At 39.1% G+C, this 23304-nt stretch overlaps 1 protein-coding gene across 4 annotated transcripts in view; it reads left to right on the top strand.

Annotated features, from left to right (window-relative positions):
* The first annotated feature begins 15503 nt into the window (after positions 1 to 15503).
* UBE2E2 (ubiquitin conjugating enzyme E2 E2) overlaps positions 15504 to 23304 on the top strand; it is a 469097-nt gene continuing 461296 nt past the window's right edge. For 2 of the 4 annotated variants that reach the window (XM_077865380.1, XM_077865382.1), the window contains exon 1: positions 15524 to 15617. The gene's annotated coding sequence lies outside the window, so the exon portion shown is untranslated. Of the gene's footprint in view, positions 15618 to 23304 lie in introns of all 4 variants that reach the window. The other 2 variants (XM_077865379.1, XM_077865383.1) reach the window with 2 other exon arrangements.

The raw sequence follows: 23304 nt of genomic DNA on the forward strand, positions 1-23304 counted from the left end.
AACATATAGTGAAACAAACTTTTGTTTTCATAATGTGACTGCTTTCTGACACCCTAAAAATAAACATATTCAATGGCTCTAGTTCTTTTTTTTTTTTTTTAATGGCTCTAGTTCTTATTTCTGCATAAGCACCAGCATTACACGTTCCGGCAGCTTTATACATTCCAAATGTCTACTCTTCACTCAGAGATATTGATATAGCAGGTCTGAAACAGTCAAAACCTAGCTATATAGAACTCTGGGCTGGCTTTTCTAACAGAAGGATTTCAAGTGTTGGTTTTGGCCTTTGGGATCTATTCTCTTTCAAAAATAACAAATTTTTCATAACTTAATCATGACTACAAGTCATGTGGGGAAAGGAGTATTGGTTTGTGGTTTTTACTTTTATGTTCTGTTTTTGGTTTGTTTTGCCTGTTTTTATTCACTAAACCTGGATATTCTCACCCATGGGCTAGCTTTCAAAATAATAAACATACAAGCTACATAATTCTTTGGTTAAATAATATATTTATAAGAAGACTAAGAAGAGATGTTAGATACAAAAAATCTGCTTAGAGAATTGTTGAGATTTTTCTCTATAATGTCTTCACGAAAGGCTCTAGTATGGCTTTATGTGGGGGTTATTGGGACAAACTATAAATCTTATGAATTAGAAAGTATTCCAGACAACAGGTAATCAACCAAAGATACATGGAACAAATCTTCATCCAGGTAAATGGTACATCCACCATATAATCCTCAGCACAAGGCATTATCTCCTAGCAATGTCTCTCATGGATAGTGGCAGGATCAGAATTAGGGCAAGGTAGCAGAGGTGGGGTATGAAATTTAAGGAGGAATCACTCCTTAAAAGAATAAAAAAAAGAACAGAACTTCAAATCATCACTGGACTCCAAACTATGTAAAATTATATGCAGATATATATATCTATATATACCCAAAAGCAGGTGCCTCCTTAAATTTCATGCGTTAGGTATCTGCTTGCAAAACTCTGGGCACAAGAGTAGAGATTTATAACACATGTGTTGTATGTCTGTCTTCTTGACTCTAGAACCAAATAACAATTTTTCCTCCAATAGAATTTTAGAGAAAGTTTAGAGAAAGTTCTCAATCATCAGTAAGTAATTATTCAAATTGAATGTTATCTTCAGAAAATCTGGCTTTCGAGTATCCATTAACAATAAGTCAGATTATGCCTAATTAAATCCTCTGATGACATAAATAGAATCTCCGTACAATTTACTCTGTACCTTTAAGACCTAAAATGACCTTTAGAGAAAATGTGACCCAGAGTTTTCCCATTCTAGAGAAGATAAGAATCAGTAACCCCCTGCAGACAAGCTAGCTCCACCTTAGTAGGCTGATTTTCATTAACCTGAGAAGTAAAAAAGAATGATGAAAAAATAATCCTTATGGGGGGAAAGAAAGATGGGCTTATTATTGTTCACTTCTGGCTGTCCACATCTCAGCTCAAGGCACTAATGTTTTCAACCCATGGCCCACGAAGTTAGGTACTCCGTCTGTTGCTACTCAGAATTTGTGGAGCAAACTGTGCCACAGCAGCAACAGCATCACCTAAAAACTTCTTGGAAATGCAGCGTCTCAGGTCACATCCCAGACCTGCTGCATAAATACCTGACATTTCAGCCCAGGTGGCTCAGCAGTTTAGCACCACTTCAGCCCAGGGCCTGATCCTGGAGACCCGGGATCAAGTCCCAGGTCGGGCTCCCTGCTGGGAGCCTGCTTCTCCCTCTGCCTGTGTCTCTGCCTCTTTCTGTGTGTTTCATGAATAAATAAATAAAATCTTAAAAAAAAAAAAAAAAAAGAATTCAGCTACTGTGCAGATCAAGGGAAAAGTTGACTTTGTTTTGATCTGAATTTTGCTAAAAATTGTTCATGAATTTCCAAAGATTTACATGAATAATGGCAACACTACTCCTGGCAATTCAATCACTAATTCAACACACCTCTGTCAGATTATGTGTGTAGCTTTCTCTTTACCCGTGCAACAGTCTTCATTATGTCTTCTTGGACCAAAATGCATTCCATGTACCAACAGCATTGACATCACCAGAAAGCTTGTAAGAAATATGGAATCTCAGAATCCACCCAGCACATAATGAACTGGAATCTGCTTTTTAACAAGATCCCAAGAGATTTATACGCAAAGTCAAGTTTGGGAAGTGCTGTTCTAGTGTATTTGGGGAAGCACAGTTCCAATGTGGTTGTGCACAAGCATTATGTATTAAATAAATATTATTAGTTAACTTTTTTATTTCTTTTCTATTTTATAATTAGAGCATGCAGGTTTTTTTTTTAATTAAGCTTATACAAAAACCTGAAATATATCCATAAATACAGAGAACAAAAAGATGGTTGCCAACAGGAAGAGTGGTGGCTAGATAGACAAAATGAGTGAAGGGGAGTAGGAGGTACAGACTTCCAATTATGAAATGAGTAAGTCACTGGGATGAGAGGTACGGCATATTATGATATCACCATTGACTGAAATGCCTGTTGCCACCAACCTCTAACCAAATGGATCCCTTTGGATAACCACATCAAACCAAATCAAGGCCAAATCCCAGGGTTCTTTGGGATAGAAACTTTTCCCTAGCAGGCCATCTTTTTTCTCTTGATAATCAGAACTGTTGACAAATTAACCCCACCCTGCTATAAAATTTTCCATTACCAATGTAAGTTTTTCAAATTCTAATATGTTCTGCAAGTGATCCCACCAGAGTTATAAAGAAGGTATAGATACGATCTAGTGGCATTCAGTCTTGAGGATTCTATATGAAATTTTCTGAGATTCCAGAATGTTGCATGCTCCCATATCCAGCTGCATTTTAAAAATACATTTCCAAAGCAAAAGTAAATAATTTGGCAGGATGAGAGGGGTTAGTGCTCACACTTGTATTATATGTTGTCTTTCCTTTTTATGACACAAATACTCAAAATAATTGTTCATTTCAATTAAATGATGTGATCTTTGTATGAATTATGGCACTGTAAAGAGAATTAGGAACTGAATCATCCAAGTTTCAGTTTCACAAATTATCTAGGAAATCTAATCATTTTTCAAATATAGGTTTCTCCCACTACCCAAAAATAGAGCATTCCTGTAAAATCTGTCATAAGCCAAAATGGTGTAAAGTGAAGAGTATCCCCTGCTTTCTGAAAGTTCATGTTAGACTACTTTGCTTTTAGGTAAGACTTACATTAGTAGCTGTTTTCTGTAACTGAAAGGAAATCCAAAGATGATTTTTGCTTTACAAAAACAAACCTGTTACCATACTAGTGTAAGTCTTCTGTAAAAGTGAAGTAGCACAAATTTTGAGAAAGCAGAGGATACATGTTTAGTAATATCTTACATGTGTATATGAAGCATGCTAGAATTACCACTTGAAAAAAACTTTTTGAGGTTAAGGTATGAATATATTTGTAATATAATAATTACTGTACCTTTTGATGCAGTTCCGAGCAATGAAAACAGAAGTATCCACTTTACCAGTAATATTCCTGGGTAGGGGTTCAGTATAAATCATTTGTACTGATAATATTATGCAAATTTTTCTTCATTATGTACTTGAAATATTTTTTCCCACCATTCTACCCTGAATCATCATCTTCAATCTTGTAGCATAGCTAATAGCATGATTTACTCCATTGCATAGTCTATAGACCCTTACTTAAGATAGTTCAGAGAGGAAGCAGAAAAGAACACTTTTAAAAGTCAGAAAACTAGGCTTAACTATTGTTTTGCCAGTTATCCGGACTGTGATTTCAGGCAATATATCAAACTCCACGAATCACAGTTTCCACATCTACAAAAGAAGAGAGAGAACCAAATGGTCTATAACTTTCTTTCCAGCTTTAATGTGTTGTGATTATATCCAAAGAACAAACATGTAAATGTATTCTTTAAACTCTACAGCAATTTTCTAACATTTCTGAATTCATTCTTGATATTAAGTCACTTGATGCTCTTTCACAGGGTTTTAACTGACAATACTTGGTTATATATGTTCATGAAAAGAAACAATATCATTCTTGATACAAAAATCAGGTATAATTCACTTATGAAAGTAGTATTTTAACTCTTTTACCCCTCCTAAGTAAATGGAGTTGAAAAAGACAATCAAAAGAAGATGTGAGTCACAAACTCCAGGGCAAAGGAGGGATGCAGATAGCAAGGCATTGAAATCTGGGGGGCTGGGGAGGCAGGGAACAGTTCATATATATGCAAATAACAACCCTAGTGACTTAAATTTGATCAGTTTGAAGGAATGATTTATGCAGGTTAAAATCTAACTTTTTCATAAAAGCTCTCTCATATTTTTGCTATAATGTAAAACAGATTGTAGGTGTTTACTAAACAGTCTTCACAACTCAGCAAAATCTACCAAAATGTATAATGTGTATGACCTTTGATTCAACAGCTCTATTTCTTAAACTCTGTTCAACAGAAATATTGGCACACGTAAAGAGAGGTACGTGTACAAGGGTGTTCACTGCAGGACTGCTTGTCCAGCAGAAAAATGGGAGACAACCTACATAAATGACCCACAGCAAGGCAGCAGTCATGTACACTGCACATGCATTGCATCCTGAAATAATTTCAGACTTACAGAAAAGTTATAAAAACAGTAGAATGAATTCCCCAAATGTCAACATTTTATCACAATTGTTTTATCCTCCCTCCCTCCTCCTCACGCCCCCTCCTCCTACACACACACACACACACACACACTGGTTGTTTACAGCAAAATTTAAAAATCCTAATTCTTTTCGGTTCAAGGCCAGGTATTGCATTTACTTGTCAGGTATTTTGAGTCTCCTTTAATCTGGAATAGTTCTTTGGTCTTCCTTTATCTTTCACAACTTTGACATATTTAAAAAGAATAAGCCAGCTCTTTTGTAGAATATCCTCAATCTGAGTATGACTGATGTATCCATGTGATTAGATTATGTGACCATTTTTTCATTTTAATAAATATATTTTTAATGAAATGGTAGACCTCAGAACATTCTGCTAATGAAAAGGGGACCATGTTGTCATGGTCACAACAGGAAACAGATGGTCCACTCAAAAGATTTAACTAAAAAAAATTTTTTTTAATATTTTATTTATATATTCATGAGAGACACAGAGAGAGAGGCAGAGACACAGGCAGAGGGAGAAGCAGGCTCCATGCAGGGAGTCCAGTGTGGGACTTGATCCCAGAACCCAGGGATCATGACCTGAGCCTAAGGCAGATGCTCAACTGCTGAGCCACTCAGGCTTTCCTTAACTAATTTTTTTATTTAATGAAGGGGCTCTTTTCAGAGGTGTTGACAGGGTTCAAGGAACAAGAAAGGGTTAAGGGAAGCAGCACAGGATGGTAATATACTCTGGTATGAGCAAAAGTGGGAAACTTTACCAGCCTTGAGCCAAAGGAGCAAGAGGGCTAAGAAAGAATGGCATCTAGGCAGGCACTTCAGCCACAGAGAAATGTGTTGGGAGAGAGGGCCAAGGTTATAAATATTACAACTTCCTTCTTTACCAGTCTCCAATCTCTTACCAGGGTTTCTTTTAGCCAAAACCAACCAGAAGTTAAGAGGACAAGGGAGCCAAAGTAATGTAATCAATAGAAGTTGGTTTTCAGGGCACCTGGGTGGCTCAGTTGGTTAAGTGTTCAGCACAGGTTGTGATTTCAGGGTCCTGGGTTGGAGCCCCGGGTCAGACTCTCTGCTCAGCAGGGAGCCTGCTTTTCCCTCTCCCTCTGCCCCTCCCCCCAGCTTGTTTTCTCTCTCTCTCTCTCTCAAATAAATAAATCTTAAAAAAAAAAAAAAAAAAGTCAGCTTTCCAGGGCATACTGCAGGACAGCTAAAGGTGGAGAACAGATTGTGGGCCGAGGGACAAATACAGAACCAACAAAGGGAGCAAGGTCTTAGTATATATATAAGGATATGAAACAAGATGTCAACTTGGATTTTTCTCACAGTGCAAAATTGCGCCTAAGGGTCAGGGCTGAAAATAGAAGGCACTAAGCACTTCATGTTTTATGTGCCCAGAGCAGCCAAAACTGGGGTCACCCTCCCTCCCACAGACCTTACAGGGAGAAACAAAAATGTACAAGTCCTACCACCACCCACCACCACCACATGACCCTCTTCCAGTCTACATAAAAAGAGAACTGAGAGGGAATAAGGTCACCAGGCTTAGAATAGCAGTTCATGAAAAGAGCATATTCCCTCACCTCCCATTGAGAGAGAGGGAGAGAGAGAGAGAGAGAGAGAGAGAGAGAGAACATTGCTTCCCCTTCTCCACAACAAGGTAGACAATTTCTGGTAAGGCTCCAGGAGAATTACTTGTAAAGATTGAGGGTGACTGCAAGGAGAAAAGTTTGGCATTTCATTCCTTATCTGCCTATCTGGCTGGCCAGCAGATCTAATGATCTGCTCCGTGCTCCCAGCATAGAAGAGAACTGGAGAGAGATGGCAAGTGGCCAGGGGCAGAGAGCACCAGGTAGAAAGAAAACCAGAACTGCTCCCATCCCCATCAAGTTCTTGATTTCTGATAGAGATGGAAGAGGGGATCCCACATGTGTCTGTCAGCCTTAGAGATAGTTTTGGCAAGCAGTTGAGACTGGAAGAACTCTTCTTAGAACCACCATAGTTGAGTATTGCATGGGGACAGAGATGTGCCCTATTAAAGAATGAGAAAGGATGCCATCCTTGGCTGGAAGAGATATCCAAATAGGACAAAGGACTACTGACACCCACCAATGCTGAATGGAAGCAAGCCTCTCTTGCAAGGAGCATATTGATACTTAATGCCTTCAATGAGCTCATAAAGACTAGAATAGCAGATACAGCCAACTAAGAAAAGGCCACAGGCAATTTCCCTATCCCCATCCCCACACACCTACAGCTGGAGCCCATATAGATCTGGCCTTCACCGGGGTTCCGGTGAGGAAATTCTCTCTGAATTGCATTTAAGACTAAAGTCTTTAAAAAATATAGAATCATCAATATTGAAATCATTCTACTAACTGAAAGTAACAGGAAAGGTATGAAAAAGGACTGAAATTTCTTTAAGGAGCCTGTATACCACCCAACAGGAAAGAGAAGTTTAAAATAATCACACTAGGGTGAAAGTCATTTTTTAAAAATTAAATCATTTTATATATGTTCAATGATTTCGTGCTCCTCTACAATTATCTTCATATTTAAAAAGTCATATGCATATGTGCAAATAAAAAAAATTGGGCCACACATCAAATTGTTAATGGCAATTACATACATGAAAGAAAGTGAGATCATGGAAAGTGTGAGGAGTGAAGATAATTTATCCTGTCTACCTTCTTTGGTGTTTGAAACTTATAATAAGCATGTATTATGTATGGAATTATTACAAGGGGGTAGAAAAGCTTTCTTACATGTTCCCTATGAGGCATTGTCAACTTCTCAAGTGTTAGTAATATATTGTGAGAGTCACAGGGGTCGACACGTGCAAAGACTTTATCATAAGGCCTGGCACACGAGATATTCAGTTTCCTCTTCTCGGCCCTCCCACCACACCCTTATCATTAGCAACTTACACTAAGTGTGATAGCTCAAACGTCATTTTATGTTTAAAAGGAAAATGCTATACCTACTGCAGGTGCAATTATTAACTTATGCTTCATTTTCTTTTTAAAAAACTAGTATTAAATGTGTCCTTTCTAAGTGAATTTAGCTTTTTTTTCAGTTTTCAATAGCTTTATATTTAATTCTTCTCAGGTTCCTTTTGCAGTCCTTAAAAATGTGCTTCCACTTACCATGAACACAGTTGTGACTCAACTTACTCACTTTCATCCTATATCCAGGTCCACCTCTCCTTCAGAGGTGCCTCTCAGAAAAACACAAGTGTGGCACTCGGGTGGTTCAGTCAGTTAAGCATCCGACTCTTAACTCAGGTTTCGGCTCAGATTTTGATCTCAGGGTCCTGGGATAGAGTCCCATGTCAGACTCCAAGCTCAGTGGGGTATCTGCTTTGAGATTCTCTCTCTCCCTCTGCCATTCCCCTTGTTCATTCTCTCTCTCTCGCTCTCGCTCTCAAATAAATAACTCTTTATTTAAAAAAAGAAAAGAAAAGCTCATGTGTAACCCTCAAGGTAAGAATGCACCAGAAAACCTAAGCAATGTCTCCCTGTACTACTCTCTCCTATTACCTGTTTGGCTTCCACCTGGTCCTGTCTCTGGCTCTTATCTGGATATCACATCTAGAACTTGCCCGGCTGAGCTGGCAATGTCAATGACAACCCCTAGCTTACCATCGTTTGTTCAGTCTACAAACATTTACAAGGGCTTACTATGTAACAGAGCTATATCTGGGGTTGGAGGATAACAGTGAATAAAATACAGCCCTGCTGGCCACACCCCAAAGCCACAACCTTCCCGCTGTTTACCATTTCCAGGTCAGCCAAGTCTTCTATTTCAAGCCTAGCGTGAATATCATCCCTGTAATTCTTTATAATTTCAAAAGTGACTATCATGATGATGTTTGCTGTTAATATTATACTTTAAGTTGATTGACAAAAAAAAAAAAATCTAAGCTATAGTTCATTTTCTTTCACATTTTCTGTCTGTGATAACCTACCTCTCTGGGTTATAAAATGTTAACAGAGTAACCTTAATTTTATGCGCAGTGAAAGCTGTTAATAGTATAATTTTTAAAAGATGTTTATTTAATGTAACAAAACCAGACTGAACAAGACTGTGGTAAGGGCTTAAGTCTACTTTGCAGGTGAACTTCTCCAGGGTAGATAAAGATCCTCATGGGCTGTGAATGCAACACAAGCTTTACCTTTCTATTACTGTACTACTTGTAACTCTAACCTCCCTGGAAGACTGCAAAACAGGTTAGGGACTATAGTTTGGAATTCTTGATTTACTGAGATTGTCCCAATGCTCTGCTTGTTTGTGGTTTTGAATGAAAACTAATTTAGCAATTCAGTTACACGTCATCTTTAATCAACTTTTCATTAATTCTTCTCAAAATGAAGCTTTTGATAGAATTGGTTCTCTACTTTCAGTTTCTTGTATTTGAGAAAAAAAAGAAAAAAATTTCAATGAAAACATAATTTAGAGGCTAGAAAATAAGGGAAATTAATAAACCTGCAGCATGTGAAACTCATCTCTCAACCTGGCTGTCAGGATCAACTCAAACACTGAGTCTGCCAGGAGAATATTGTAGGTTGTCTTTAGAATCGTGTTGGAATAAATTCAACACTCGAAATCAATATTTCAAAATCTTGAATAGTAGGTTTCCTGGTGTTTTTTTTTAAGAGAAATTAACCACCAAAGATAAAAAGAACATAGTCTGCTATCATGTTGACTTACACTAAAACTGAAAAGCCTATGCTTAGGTAGGATGTTATGGCAAGTGAATTTGATTTGTTGTCTTAAAACCACTGCTTCTTTTGAATCTTCAAAACCTGTTCCCTCCATTCCCTGCTCAGCTTGAAGCTGACTCCTTATCCCCCCTCTTCTCCCTCCCAATCAAGTCACATTCCTTTTAAGTATGAACTCACTCAACTCTTATCCCTCAAGCAACTTCACACCAAACTATTCTTTAACAATATTTCAATCCAACCAGAACTAAATTTCAAGAGAAGGAATGTGACTTCAAGCCAGAACCTTGTCTTTTTATAGAACAGAGTGGAATCCATGGCTATTTGACTGGTACTGTATCTAGTGCGTAGCCAATGTCATGTGCATGAGAGCTTAATAAGACAATTTGATGATGAAATACCCTCCCTGGGCAAGAAAGCCACAAGGAAATTCCAGAGAAAGGAGCAGGGCCAAATCCTGCAACAAATTTAATTTAGCTTGCCAAATCATAACATGTAATTGATGATAGCAGCGAACAAAAAAAATTTTTTAAAAAGCACAAAAGTTAATCCTTAGGCACTATACTCATGATACTCAATTATAGCACAGAAAATACATATAATAAAATATACCAGAAGAGCCTTTTCAACACCTATTGCACTTATGCTAATATGCCTGGTAAGGCATCAAATTAGGACCCTGTTTGTTTATAGTTTAAATTACAAACATAACGTCCTGCAGAATTATGCATTAACAAATACGATGGCCATTTTGATAGTTGAATAGATGAAATACACAAGCTATTGCTTCTTTTGGCCCCTATAAAAATATTCCCTTGGTGTGGAAATACCACTTATTGACTACATCCCTGATTAATAACTTTTGTTTTAAGATTTTATTTATTTACTCATGAGAGACACAGAGAGAAAGGCAGAGACACAGGCAGAGGGAGAAGGAGAAGCAGGCTTCTCACAGGGAGCCCGATGTGGGACTCGATCCTGGGGCCCCAGGATCACACCCTGGGGTGATCTGAGCCAAAGGGAGATGCTCAACCACTGAACCACCCAGGCGTCCCCCTGATTAATAGCTTTTAAAGAAATTATAGAAAACAAGAGAAGTCCCAAAAGAACAAAAGGAGATGGGAAACTACCAGGTATGGTTCTAAACTTTCTAATGGGATAAGGATTGGATTCCACAAACTCTAGGCAAGTGCTGTCCAATGGAAATATTATAGCCAGACTTAAAAATGTTAAAAGAACTAGATGAAATTAGTGTTAGCAGTACATTTTATTTAACTCCATAATCAAAAATATTATCATTTCTTTAGGTAATAAATATTACAAAATTATTGAGATATTTTCTCTTTTTTGTATATTTTCAAAATCTGAGTGTGTGTTTCACACTTATATCACATTTTAATTAGGACCAGCCACATTTCAAGTGCTCTATAGCCACATGTGGCTCTTGGCTAATATTGGGTTATGCAGCTACTGACCTATAAGCCACTGACCCCAGCACAATTTGGAAACTGGTTGTACCTTGGCAAAGCCTGGGGCAAAAGCTTATGTACTTTATTAAAAGTGCAATCCCATGAAGTAGAAAGAGGCAAAGGGGGAGTATGGCAAAAAAGGCAGGCCACTGAATTGGCCACTGTTTGAAAACAAGGACAATTGTTCCATTCCACACAATCATCTGTTGAGACACATAACCTAGTGTGTCTCAGCAGGAGAAGGAAGGGTTTATCAGCTAGCTTCCATTTCTCTTTGACTAAAGTACACTTCATAGGACTTGAACTCCCCCACACTTTCAGGTTATATGTAACGTGATGCCAGTTCAGCATCTCACACCTCACAGGCTTTGGGGGAAAGCCCAGAGGAGCAAGCCAGTAATGCACAGCAGGGGCAGGAAGCAGAACACTGTTGGGTTGTGCCCTTATGAAGCCAACTGCTGCAGCAGCTGGGGAAAACAAGTGGCCAAGGACTCTGGGGACAGCAGCGTTGTGAGGATGTGACATGGTGGATAAGAAATGCCTGACGCAACTAAAAAAATAATGTAGAAATGACTAAGAGTCACCACTGGTGCACCCAGACTGAGTCACATCAAACTACATTTATACTCTGCTTTGTTTAAGACACCAGATGTGTAGATCATGTTATGACTTGCCTGGATCTCCACGTTGTCCATCTAATCTTCAAATCTGATGTAGCTTAATTACTTCCTACAAACCAAACTCTGCTCTGGGCACTCCCCAAAGTTAAGTTTTATAAGGAAGGATTTTAAAGGCCAGCAGCCCAATAACCTACGTGCCAAGAGCCTTGGGACTCTTCTCTGATCCTAGGGGACCAGTTCTGGTGACTGGATCCCTGCCCTGTTACTTAGTTCTGACCCATTTTCCTTCTACTTTCTTCCTCTTTCCCATGGTGCTGGAAACCAGTGTCACCAGGTTCCATCAGCCTAAGGCTGCCTCCTCCCCATCATTGCTTTGTATTTCCAAATCTTTGTTTCCCAGGGCATTGATTTGCCTGGGAAGCCAGATGACTGGCCTTATTGGGTCTTCCTAGCATAGATGCCCCCCCTGGTGTGTCCCTGTCACCCTCATCTCCACGAATTGCCTTCCTCTACCATTGCTGGATTTCCCACACCACCCGCAACTTGATATATCCCCCAACTCTACCCTCCCTACATTGTACCTCTCAAATATTCATGTTACATTAAAAGGACATCTGTCCTCCACAGTTCAAAAATTGGTCTTTGATCTTTCCCAGGTAGGGCCTTCTCATGGAGTTTCTGTAATTTGCATACCCCTTCCTCTGGACAGACACTACCCTGTGCCAGGGTTCATGGCTTGCTGAGCAGAAACTCCCTTGGGCAAGTTACCAACTGCCCAACTTCACAGTTGGCTTCACTTTTGCTGCCTGGAGCACATTTCCCCCAAACTCTTCCAAAAACTTTCTTCTTCTTCTAGTCTCTGCTTAAATGTTCTCCCTCAGAGAGGCTCTCTAGCCATCCATTCTAAAGTAGGCCCTTATTATCATCTCACCTTACCCTCAAAGCACTTGGCAAAATTTATATATGTCCATTTGCTTATTTACTTATTTGTCTTCGTCTTCAGACTATCAGCTTCATTGAAGCTGAAATGACCGATGTGTACCCAGCCCCCCTCACAGAGCCAAAATAAATATTTGTTGAATGAAAGAATAAATGAGTGATCTATTTATCTAGCAATTGAGCTCCTTATATTAAAAATCGAGGAAATGGCACAGACCAGGGATCAGGATCACAAAAAAAAAAAAAAGACAGACAGGCAACATAATACATAACCCACTGGTTTACAACACTAAAAAGTGGCAGGGTTTGGGACAAACAACAAAAAGTCCATAATCTTCAAAGACACTGAAATTCAACTTTCAAAAATACCCTACCAGCACAACAGAACTCACCCTGGACTCAGCATCTTGTCCATCATTGCTAGACTTCTTTCCAACTCCCGCAGCCTGATGGCCAGCTGGTAGACCAAGAATTCAGAACCCAGTGGATACAGTTCTCTCTTTAATCTCTTATAATCACCTGCTTGGCCAATTAATCTGGAGTTTTACTCCCAGGACATAGCGTATAGTCTTCCCTCAATTCCTTTCACATCTCTCTTTTCCACCTGCACTTTGCTAATTCCCATTCACCCCTTCTGCAAGGAGCCTTGCATGACCATGCCCACCCCTCCCTGTCCTGGGTGCTCCCATGATGCCCTGCACTCCTGCACATCTGTTTGTCTCCCCATCAGACTTCCCTTCAGGGAAAGGTCTGAGGCTTGTGCCCTGTTGTGTCCTTGGCCCCTGGCACAGTGCTTGTCACAAATTTGAATTGAAAACATTTTCCAAATGAACACATGACTCTGCCATAGGGATTCCTAGATGGTTGAATCACACTCCTACAAAAAGCTAAAGAATGGATCCAGATATGGATGAAGGCTCCATCCTATTCAAGATCCTTTGTGAATAACTCTGCTCAAGACAAGCTCTGCTCTGACGAAGCATGCAAAGCCGGGAAAGAGATTCAGTGTATTGGGAAATGGCCAAAGGAGAGGAGATAAGAGATTGTGGCTGTAATGAGTGTGGGTTGAGGCCTCAATTTTGTAAACCAACTTGAAATATTTTTGTGAGGGTTGGTGTGTAGGATTTGTGGAAAAGTGTGGGGGAGGAGGTGTGGTTCAAGGTAGGAATGTGCATCTGCTTATTGGATTCACTGACTGGTGGTTTTACAAGCCTGAGGCTGGAGCAGGTCCAGCTGTTTCACTTTTCCTTTGCCAGAGAGCCTATAAGTGCTATTTTAAAAGTAGCATTGCTGACAGGATTCTATAAATTAATCTGTGTGTACCTTTCTCACCCAAGTTCTCAATTTATAACACCCTCGGTTAGAACACGGCCTCCTCTCTTTCCTCAACATATGCATATAAATACAACTGGTTCATTCTCCTCTTTAAACACTATTTACTTCATTCTTGAATTTGATATCAGAATTGCTAAATGTCTGCTGAAGTTTAGGAAAGTAAAGTGGATAATAAATGGGGTCAAGAAACCCACATATTTTAGATGATGGCCAAACTTCTAATGCAGTTTCTAAAATCTACCCAATCACGTTAGTATTCTTCCCTAGTTTATTGTCTCATGAATGCTTCTCTCCAGGAATCAAACCTGTTAGTCACTAGTAAAATCCCTCATGAATGCTTGCTCTCAGAAATTATAAAATTTGGGGTGCTATATGTGTATAACCTTATTTAATTCTCACAGCAACCTACTGAGATAGGGGTATTGCAGCCTACCATGGAGGTACACCGCATAACTACTATACTCACATTGTCCATTCTCTGGAGAGGAAAGGACACTGGAAATGGAGTTTATCATTGATCTTGCCTACATGATGAAGGCTCCATTAAAATCCCTGAAGGGGGGGTTCAGAGAACTTCCTGGCTGGAAGTTCTACCTACATATCTATCTCCTGGAAAGGGTGACACATCCCAACTCCACAAAGACAAAAGCTCCTGCACTCAGAATCTTTCCACACCTCACCCCATGTATCTCTTCATCTGACTGTTCACAGGTATCCTTTATCATATCCTTCATTATATAATAAACTGGTAAATGTAATTGTTTCCCTGAGTTCTGTGAGCTATTCTGGCAAATGATCAACTCCAAGGAGGGGGCTGTGGGAACTTCTTTTGTAACCAAATCATACAGAAGTTGTGGGTAACCTGGGAACTTACTACTCACTATTGGTATTTGAAGTTGAGAGCAGTCTTGTGGATTTAGCCCTTAACGTACGGGATCTGCACTAACTCTAGCAAGTCAGAATTAAATTGAATTAAAGTGTAGGACATCCAGCTGATGTCACAGAGAATTGCCTTGGTGTGTGGGGGAAACAAGACCCATGTATGTAGTGTCATAAGTATTATGTGTGTGAGTAAAGCAAGAGAGTTTCTCCTGTATACTCCTAAGGATTTTCACCTACTAAATTCACACCTTTGTTTAAATTTCTCTTCTTGAGCGTGGGTTAAACTTATGCACTCACTTCTACCACATAGAACACAGCAGAAGTGATGGGATGTCACCTTCAAGATGAGATTAGAAAAGGCTATGGCTTCCATTATGGATGCTTTTCTCACTTGCTCTCTCACTGTCTCCTGTACCTTGTGTCACACACTGAAATGTGTCTCTCCCAAAGTCTGTATGTTGAAGTCCTAACCCTTAATGTGATGGTATTTGGAGATGGGACCCCTAGAGAAGTAATTAAGGTCAAATGAGGACATAAAGGCTGGTGTCCTTATAAAAAGAAGATGAGACATCAGAATCTCTCTCTCCATACATGCACAGAATAAGGCCATGTAAGGACATGGTGAGAAGGCCACTGTCTAAAAGCCAGGAAGAGCACTCTCACCAGAAGCTAAAATTGTCAAGACCTTGACTATGGACGTCTAGCCTTCATAACTGTGAGAAAATAAGCGTCTGGCATTTAAGCTACCCGGGCTGCAGTATTTTGTTATGGCAGCCCAAGTAGACTAATACACATGTCATGAGGCAGTCCTGTGGAGAGAACTGTATGGCCAGGAACCAAAGCTTTTCAACAACTACATGAGTGAATTTGGAAGCAGATCTCCCTCAATCAAACCTTCATATGAGACCACACTTCTAGCTGACAGTTTAACTGTCAACTTAAGCCAGAGGCACTCAGCTAAGCTGCACCCAGATTCCTGACCTGCAGAAACTGTAAGATAACAAATGTTTATTATCATAAGCTACTAAGATTTGTAGTAATTTGTTATGCAACAATAGATAATTAATATATGGAAGTAATGCTCAGTGTCAAGAGATTAGGTAGATAAGGTGACTAACCAGAGAGTCAGCCCCAAATGCATTGCCAAAAATCAAAAATTTTTTAAAAAGGAAGGAAAGAGTCAGAGCAGGGAACTGGGAATTCTAGTCTGCAGTCAAATAAAATATAGATAAGGAGGCAAAAGCAAGGAACAGACAACTGGCCAGGCAAATGAGAAGCCATCTTTGTAAATTCCAGAATGAGAGGGCCCCAACCTGAGATTGGATGCTACAGGCCATAAGGTTTACTAGGTTTACTTCCAATATCCATAACAAATAGGTAAGGTGGTGTCTTAGTTTGAGTTATCCCAGAAACATATTTTGAAATAAAGATTCAAGGGAAAGTAGTTCATTCGGAGGTGATCCAAAAAAAAAAAAAAAATACCACTAATGGAGAAGGGAAGTAAAACAGGAAAGAGAAGAAAGTGAATGGCATATTCTGTTCGGGCTGCTGTAATAAAATACCATAAACTGGGTGGCTCATAAACAACAAATATATTCCTCATAGTTCTGGAGACTAGTCCAAGATCAAGACCCAGGCAAATTCAGTCTGGTGAGAGCACTTTTTCAGGTTCCTAGATAGTGCCTTCTAGCTATTCTTCACATCGCAGAAGGAGCTCTATGGGGTGTCTTTTATAGAGGACTTCACTCTCATGATCTAAGTGCCTTCCAAAAGTCCCACCTCCTAATACCATTACATTGGGCATTGAGTTTCAACATATGGATTTTGGGGTGGGAGGGAAGGTACACATATACATTTGGCATATAGAAGACAATAATGAACACATCAAGGGAGGGGGAGGGCATGAATTCCCAGTACCTGTTGCCTATAAAGACATACATGTGCTAGTAATGGGAGGTTAGCTGTGTGCCTGGACATAATAAGCGCCAAGGGGATAAGAATGAGACACTGGGAGCATCTGCTACATATAGGCCCTCTGAAGAAGCCTATAATTGTCTAGGTAACAACTACATACAGTCTTTCTAAATGAAACCATTAAAAATTACTATCATGAAAACCTGTCAAAATGAACATGATTGTTATGCTTTTTTAAAGAGATTTGAAAGAGTAAATTCAAATGAACTCAATCTCATTCTTGCACTAAATCTTGACTTGGGTCAGAGACCTTTGAAAAGTTACTAACTTCTCTGAGCCTTAGTTTTCTCGCCTGTAAAATGGACGCAATAATTCCTACTATAGTTGATAATTATGAGATAAAGTATGTCAAATATGGAGAAAATTCAATTTTTTTAAGTTTAAAACTGCTACAATAATTTAGTGATGGCAAATGTGCCAAAGGATTGCTTAAACAAAATTAGTAACACTACATAAAGTCAATATTAGTATATACTATAGATTGGATGTTTGTCCCCCAAAATTCATATGTAAAGTACTAACACCCAATGTGATGGTATTAGAAGGCAGGGCCTCTGGGAATTGACTGGATCATGAGGATGGAGACCTTATATAAAAGAATCCAGAGAGTTCCCTTGTCCCTTTCACCATATGAGAACATGACAAGAAGATAATTGTTTATGAACTAGGAAGTACGTTCTCAACAGGCACCAAATCTGCTAGCACCTTGACCTTAAACTTCCAAGTATCCAGAACTATGAGAAATAAATTTCTATTGTTTATAAGCCACCTGGTGTGTTGCGTTCTGTTAAAGCAGCCCAAACAGACTAAAATAGTGTCCTTGGAATAACAGGGTCAACAATGCTTATCAGTATCAAAATACTTAATCAATGAGCCATTGTACAGACAAGTATTTCTTACCACTTTCTTTCACATTCCAATGCTAAAATAACATAAAAAAGCCTAATGTTGTTTTCAGGCATATCCAATCAAAAATTTATTTCTTTATTAAGGCTATTGTATAAAAAAGAAATATCCTATCAAAATGGTGAAAATTCATCTAAATAAGTTGGCATCCTTAGGGGAAAATGAGCTTTGCATGTGAAAAAACAAAATAACAGAGAAAATGGAGGAATAGCTCTCCAAAATTATAATTTCTTAAATTGTAAAACTGCACTGCATTGACAAAATTTGTCAGTATATAAACTAAAGGAAGGAAGCACCCTTTTTTTGTTTTTTTTTTTTTTTTTTGAGTTTGCTTCTGGAAAACTCAGAGCTGGAGATGAAATTTAAATTCATGAAGAATTGCCAAACAAGTAAAGCAGGGCTAACTGGCCAAAAATAAATAAACTAACTCCATATATGTGAGAAATGAATAGAAACACTATACATTCCTGTAAGTATCCCAGGGTTCATAAAAATAGTTCAAAAACCTCTGAAAATCTCTGATAAATAGACACAAATATTTAAGACACTTTAAAATTGGCAACACTATCACATGGTAGTGTGATACCAATGTGTGACAAACCAAATAGGAGGTTGTTACAAAGAGTTTGGGGTTTTGTGTTTTTTTAAGATTTTATTTATTTATTTGAGAAAGAGAACATGAGCAGTGGGAGAAGCAAAGAGAGAAAGACAAGCAGACTCCCTGCTGAGTGTAGAGCCTGATGTAGGCTCCATCCCAGGACCCTGAGATCAGGTCCTGAGTTGAAATTAGACCGAGCCACCCAAGCCACCCCCATGCGTTGGGGTTTTTTTATGCAAGTAAGAAAGAGGTACATATTGCATCAAATTAATAAGGTATAGGAGGTCCAGAAGCAGTGCTTGGAACAGGCAGACAAAATGGAATGGCTCAGAAGTTCCATCTGTAAATGCTGAGCAACTATTGAGGCATTCATTCTTTTTTTACTAAACCAGGCAAAAACCAGAGATAAATCCTTACTGAGCTCAGAAAAGACTGGCCAAAGTGTGCCAGAGCCTCTGATCTCTAACTCATGTGTAACCCCCTGCAGTGGAAAAGGATGACTCCATGGTCCAACACAACTCAGTGAAAATATGCCTTTATGAAAACTCAAGTGCTTTTACATGCATTTTGTATTCACCAGACTTCATTAATTTTTCCCAAAGATTTTATCACTAAGAATGATATACATCGACCAGTGAACATAACATTCTGCTCTTAATGGCCCCAATATCCAAAAATGTACAACCTGCCTTCCAGTTTGCTACCCACTCACTGAGTCTGACCACAGCTGGGAGGGGCACCTTGGTGGCTCAGTGGTTGAGCGGCTGCCTTTGGCTCAGGGCATGACCCTGGGGCCCTGAGAACGAGTCCTGCATCAGGTTCCCCACAGGGAGCCTGCTTCTCCCTCTGCTTATGTCTCTGCAGCTCTCTGTGTGTCTCTTATGAATAATTAAAATCTTTTTAAAAAGTCACTGAGAATCCATCTTTAAAGATATAAGACACAAATCACTCTGCTTCAAGTGTCCTCCTCCATGGCTCAAACCCCAATCTCAGCCTGAAACAACTTGCCAGCCTCACATTCCTACAAACATACTCTATGCTTGGATGTCAATGGTTACCGCCAAACTCTCTGAATCCATTAATCAAATTCTTTTCACATGGTTAAAGGCAATTCTGTTTGGGGAGTTGCTAGGCAGCTTTGTCTCCTTCCTGGAGCTCCATGATTAGTTGTTAAATGTCTTAGTCTTGTTGGCTCCTCTGTTGCTGGGGTGGTGAGCTAGTCATTGTTAGGCAGTAGGGTGATAGTTCTACCTCAGACAACAGCTGTACCACCTCTATCTGAGAAAGCCTATTGCCAAGGTCTTTGGAGAGACGTAGGGGGAGGGGTACTGTTAATTTGGCTCAGTGTCTCTCTTGGCCAGAATGAGGTTTTTTTTAAAGATTTTACTTATTTATTTGAGAGAGAGAGAGAGAGAGAGAGACCACGAGTGGGGAGGCAGGGAAAAGGGAGAGGGAGAAGCCGATATCCTGCTGAGCAGAGAGCCCGATGTGGGGCTAAATCTCAGGACCCTGGGATCATGACCTGAGCCCAAGGTAGATGCCCAACTGACTGAGCCTCCCAGGTGACCCAGCCAGAATGATTTTATTTGGAAATCTATGTGATCTAGATTTAGAGAAGGTCTCTGCCTTCGTAAAGAACCAACTATGACTTTATCCCAGGGGCTCCACACCATCAGGTTAGAACTTGTAGAAGAGCACTAAGGGTTTGCCTGTCTTCAAGTAAATAGATTTAACTCTTGGTTGATTCAGATTGTGTTTACCTGATGGAATCCAACAAAGTCAGCAGAATGGCTAGCTGTGATTGTTTTGTTGATGATGAAAAAAAGTTTCTAGTCATAATGCATGACTTGTTGGGGCACCTGGCTGGCTCAGTCAGTTACCCTCTGCCTTCAGGTCAGGTCATGGTCTCGGGGTCCTGGGTCTAGCCGTATGTCAGGCTCCCTGATCAGCAGAGTTTGCTTCTCCCTCTGCTCCTCTCCCCGCCCCCGCCCATGCTCTCACTCTCTCTCTATCTCTCTCAAATAGATAAAATCTTTTTTAAAAAAAATGTATGACCTGTGACCAAAATATTCCTATGATCTTGGTTCTGACTCAGCATGAATGAATAATCAAAAATATAAAAACGGCCCAAGCCTTCAGGACCAGATCTTACTCTAAAACAGGGTGTTAACCTACCACACCAAACTTCCTTGTACACAATACCATCTTGTATGCATAAAGTCAAATTAACAGGCTGACTCTACACTTCTCACTACACATCCCATGACTTGGGAATTGGACAGATTCTATTAAGCCCAGATCCACCCCCTACAATCCCTGAGACATTGAGCAAGTCACCAATCCTTCTGAGCTTCAGTTTTCTTTCCTTAAATTTGAGACAATAAAATTAACTAATATAGCGATTGAGTTCCTAATATATACCAGTCATTCTTTTAGGTACTATGGATACATAAGTGAAAAAGAAAATAAATAAAAAGTTCAGCCATTATGAAGTTTAGGTTTTTCTATTCCTGAAGACTGTTCAGAGGAGTAGAAAAGAGAACAAAACAAATATAATGTTATCAACACGTAGTAAGCTCTTAATGTTAGGTCCCCCACAATCCCCTCACTTAGTTTTGTTTCACAATGATAAGTGCTATGGAGAAGGTAGGAGAAAGTATAGTGTGTTATTTCTGAACTGTGTTTAGAAATTTAAGGTACAAACCCCACTTAAGCCAATATTTTTTTTCAAGCTTCAGATTCTGCTATACTAGCATTTTTTCTAAATGAAAAATATGGAATAAAATGGCAAAGAAAGAAATGGAATGGAAATGGAAATAAGGATTAAGTATTGATTCCCAAAGGTTTTGTTCCAAGCATGTGTGCGCGCATGTATGCGTGTGTACTGGCTCAGGATGTGAAATGCGTTTCTGACTATAGGTCAAAAAAAATTTCAAAAAATTTTGAAAATTACTGAACTATATATAATTTTAAAATAAAGAGAAATTTTCTTTTAGCTTTTGTTATCATCCTCAACTACCTAACTTAACTCCTTACCTAGTATTTATAGTGATGACTACTGTAGAAATGTACACCAAGATAAAGTAGTTTTTTGAGAAAAAGGAAAGACCATTCTCTAAAATTAAAATCATTTTGGAAGTCATTTTCTATAGTCCTTTGTATTCTACTTATTTCCCAGAATGTCCAGAAGTGAAACAGACAGAATGGGACAGAGAATGGGGTATACTTGCTCCCTCTAAGAGTATTTTCCAAAAGTGACACTTTCTCAAAAATATCTAAATTAGTATGTTTACATGGTGTTGTTTAAAATTATCATGAAAAAAATTGAAGGGAAATATAAAAACAAGATTGTACAGTGGGAAAAGAAAGTAGAGGAATGCCATCCTCCTCCTCTCCACCCAATGGGCCAGGTCTTGCACAACCTCTCAGAACTTAGCTATGCCATATCTGCAGAGATATTGCCTCTGATTTTCAAAATTTGCCATGGTGCTGGCCAGCTTAGAATCACCCAAACTGCATGGTGGATAATGGTGTTAATTCCTTACCACATTTTTCCCATTGACTTTATTCTTGCACCACCTGTCCACTTTGTTGGGAACTAACCTAAATCAATTCAGTCGTAAATAACTAGTAGGCTTTTTTTTTTTTTTTTGTAAATAACAATTGCCTTAAAAAAGCAGAAATTCTGCATCATTGTTGTGTCTCCTCAGAATAACATGTTAAATGTATAAGACAAAAAGCATAGGAATTAAAAAGAAAACAAACTACATTGAAATACAGTTGTTGAAATATTTTTAAATACCTGTGATATAAAAATACATAGAATTCTCTATTAACAAATTAAAAATAGACCTACTAGTGGATCTGCTATCACTATAATTGCAAGGTAAAGGTGAGATGAAATGGCACATTGGGATATCTGCAATAAAAGTTATATGTGATGAAAATAAATGTGATTTCTATTAGTGACAAAGGAAGTTAGTAACACCAGGATGTGTTGCCTACACTTATAACTGAAGGAAAGTCTTATTTCAGTTAGAGTTAGTAAGGAAAAACCCTAATCCATTTTCATATCCAACACCATGGACATCTTGAATTTTACCTATGCAAAGTGTACTACAGGTTGAAAGCTCCTCGTTAGAGGCAAAAGATGGTTCCAGATCTCTCTACAATCTTGTTACAAAGTAGCAAAGAAGGCAAATGTCTGATGGAATCCTGCCATTTAATTAGCAGGCAGTCCCAAGACAATCATGTATCCTGTTCTTTAAACAGGATGAAATCCCAACTCTCTGTCTTTTTAGAAAATCTGACAGCACCTTGTGGGAGAGGCTTACCCAAGCCAAATGTGCCAAAAATCAAACACCAGGACTCAACTAACCCTCAAGTAGAGTCAGACAACCAAGAATCTTTCTAATCAATGACTTAATATAAGACTGCCTAGGAATCATAACCTAAAGCCCTTTTCAGGGCTGCTGCATACAGTTGTGTTGATTGACCACTGTGTAACCCTATAACCAAATGCAGTGACTGTGCCATTTCTAAGGGTACTGACTGCTGGGCTCTCTCACTCTATTATTATTATTATTATTATTATTATTATTATTATTTTATAAGGATAGAAAGAGAGCATATGAGTGGGAGGGAGGGGCAGAGAGAGAGAAAGCTAATCTTAAATGGGCTCCACTTCCAGCACCCCTGGTGTCTCTCATTCATATCCTTGTTCCAAGAAGCAATGCTCAAACTACTATCTAATATCAAAACAAAACAGGGGAGGGAACCTGGGTGGCTCAGTTGGTTAAAGATTTGACTCGTGGTTCCAGCTCACATCATGATCTCAGGCTGGTGAGATCAAGTCCTGCATCTAGCTCCACACTCAGCCCCAAGTCTACTTGAGATTCTTTCCCCCTCCCTCTCCCTCTTCCTGTGCTTCTTCCTCTGCTCTCTGGCTCTCTCAAGAATAAATAAATAAATAAATAAATAAATAAATAAATAAATAAATAAAATCTTTTTAAAAAATGCTACAGGGTGCTCTCAGTTGAGTGTCATGATCTCAGAGTCTGGGATCAAGCCCTGTGTTGGGCTCCACAGTCAGCAGGGAGTCTGCTTGGGGATTCTCTCTCCCTCTCTCTCTGTCCTTCACCTCCTTACGTCTCTCCTTCTCTCTCTCTCAAATATTTATTTATTTAATCTTTAAAAAATAA

This window comes from Canis aureus, chromosome 22, assembly GCF_053574225.1.
Source record: "Canis aureus isolate CA01 chromosome 22, VMU_Caureus_v.1.0, whole genome shotgun sequence".
NCBI classification, from domain to species: domain Eukaryota; kingdom Metazoa; phylum Chordata; class Mammalia; order Carnivora; family Canidae; genus Canis; species Canis aureus.